We start from the raw sequence: 3113 nt of genomic DNA, 5'->3' as shown, positions 1-3113 counted from the left end.
GCAAACTTTATAATGAAACTATTCTCGTGCATGCTACGGAAGTCATCAGTATATAAAATATAAAGTAAAGGCGATAAGACACAGCCCTGAGGTGAGCCCGTATTTGTGACATACCATTCAGAATATTTGTTGTTAACTAAAACTCGTTGACGTCTGTTTGTTAAAAAATCATAAATAAACATAATTAAATCATTTTGTAATTTAAATTTTGTTTCCAGTTTCTCTACAAGAACTTTTGGCTGCATGGTATTAAAAGCAGACGCAAAGTCGGCAAACAGAAGTCTGGCATGTGAGCCTGGAAACTCAAGATGCTTATAAATCTCATTTAACATAAATAGTTTTGCATCTTCAACACCTCTTCCAGTCCTGTATGCAAATTGTAGGGGGTCGAGTTTCGGTTCTAATATTGCAGTCATAAACGTTTTAATTATTCGTTCAAAAATTTTCATGATTAAGGACGTAAGGGCAATTGGTCTTAAGTCGTTGAGTTGTTTAGTACTGTTGTTTTTCGGTACCGGAATTGTAGTCGATTGTTTCCAGAGCATTGGAACCTTACCTAAATTTAACGATGACTGGAAGAGGTGTTGAAGAACTCCAGAAAGTTGGTCAGCACAAAAACGTAAAGTTTTACCCTCAACTAAATCAGGACCATGACTCTTTTTTACATTGACCTTTCTTAGAAGCCTTCTTATATGACTTGTCTCAATACTAATCATAGGCCTATTATCATGATCATTATTAATATCATTATAATTATTATTACTATTATAGTTATTACTAATTTTATCGTTATTATTATTACTATTATCATTATTATTATTATTACTAGTCATAATGCCTTGATCTTGATTTTCAAATCGTGAATAAAATTTACCTAGTGCATCTGGTAACAAGTTCTCACTTATGCTTTCAATACATATTTGTTGGTTACCTTTATTATTATTTGAATTTATAGAGGCCATGTTTTTTTATACCTTGCCAGGCATTACGTAAGTTTCCATTTCCAAATTTAGCCTCAATTTTACTCCTATAATCCGCTTTAGCTTTCCGTATGGCCTGTCTGACTTCCCGATGTATTAACTTATTTTCATTTTTATCCTTATTCATAATCATCCTTAATAGAACTTATTTTACGCATCCGCTATTTTCAAGACTGCGTCAGCCTCAACGGCGTGTTCGATATAGTCTTTTTCCGAGGAGTAATTTACTACTCGGAGTGTGCTCGTTAAAAATCAGCGGAGTTCGAGTCGCTCTAAATTAATTTGCGAATTATTAATTTTTACTTGAAATCATAACTTGATGTTCCCTTATTAAATTGCTTTATTTTAGAGTTTTTCTATTTTTTATGTGTTTGTGGTGTGTTTGTGATGTTGTTTTATTGTTTTTCTCCCCTTTTGTTAAACTTCAATTTTGATTTGACTTACCGTATTCTGTATTGTTAAGAACTTTGAATTGTTAAGAACGAAGAATTAACCAGAGTTTTATTAGCATATGCCTTGAATAATTACAACGTGAATAGAAACACTGATACTATCTGTCAACAGCAATGAGTATGTTCCACTTCCGCTTGGCCAACCAACTGATTTACCGGCAAACCATTCTCTATGATTCTGACGTATACAATCTCGCACTCTTTAACCGAAATATCGGTGTGTCTATCAATCAAGATGCTGATGTAATGTTGTTTGTCATTATCAGTTGAAACCTTCATTGAAGGCAATTACCCCGATTAATTGGGAGCACAACATTTCATGATTCACGTGGGTTGATGTTATTTCTGCCCCATTTTTTGTGGTGAAGCGTTGCCAACGGAACAAACTTGGTAAAAGGCAGTTCCTCCTTGGCAATAAAATAGGCGATGTTAACTTTCTTTTTGAATTCCTAAAGCATAGCACTCTGACTATTAAGAAAAGCGCGCTATAATTGTGATTTCTTGTTTTGTCGTCGTAAACCAGGTGTCCCGGCTAAGTTTGTGCGATTTTGATCGGGAATGAAGTGTTAAAAGGTTTCGCGTTTAAATCCTCCGGTAAAATGCCAATACCAGGCCGCTTTTTGTTGATGGTTTTGCACCTTTGCAATAAGCGCACCACATCCTATCAGTTGCCTTTGAGTACCGTAAAAAAGAAAATTCCTTCAAACATTTATTTTGGAATTGATATGTTTTCTTGCTACTTTTACTCGCTTCATTATGTTTACTACTACTACCCTCTTTTTGTGCTACTTCTTCCTCTAAGTCAAATTCTTCTGCGTCCGATACTGCAAAAATTGACTCTTCTCCATGCTCCTCTCTTCTCGGTTCCATCCATTCCTGTTCAACATCAGAAGAAGACAAAATTGATGGTGGGGCATCTGCAACTTCTGGAACATCATCATCTGAGCCTTCTTGCTCCGATTCGCTAATTTGCGGAAGGTTAAAAGTATTTTTAGGCTTTAAGAAGTCAGATATTTTTTTGCTCATCTTGTTTGGTCATCAAACTAGCGATAAGAATTTTGAAATTGCATGCACCGTGCTTCCAGGGTGGTGGTACGGCCAGATGTGAACGCTGCGCACATTACATTCACATAGGGGTAGCCTATTTCTGTACATATTCAATTTAAAAAAATGTAATTATGTACGGTATTGTACGACTACACAATTTAATCCTTAATGCTGTTATTCTATTAAACTATAATAGGCCTACTGTATTTTAATTGATTAAAATGATACGTAATTTATTCCATTCGTATCATCTCATTTTAATAAATTATAACTACACCTTTAGCAAAATCGAATATGCCTATCTAAAAGATACTGTACCACTTTGATTAATTTGTGGTTACCATTCTCCGTCTCCATGTCGTCTTCCCAAGGGATTAATCACTTGCGACGCAACACCAAATTAATACAAACAAAATAAATAACACAATATAGCTACCATTTTGTTTTTTTAGCCTTCTTTAATGAAGAATAAATACATATTTTTAATGATCATCATTATCGAAGCATCACTAGGCCTACATACAATTATTCCGATATAGCTTGAATACATAAATCGCATTTACAATGTTTTCACATTGACAAATACGCGTTTTCATCTTTATTTTAACCAAATCATTGTACGAATGAGAGTAAG

This window comes from Anneissia japonica, unplaced genomic scaffold, assembly GCF_011630105.1.
Source record: "Anneissia japonica isolate Jap-2015-1 unplaced genomic scaffold, ASM1163010v1 scaffold11779_len1430905_cov172, whole genome shotgun sequence".
In the NCBI taxonomy this organism is placed as follows: Eukaryota; Metazoa; Echinodermata; class Crinoidea; order Comatulida; family Comatulidae; genus Anneissia; species Anneissia japonica.
Note: the sequence above shows the minus strand (reverse complement) of the source record.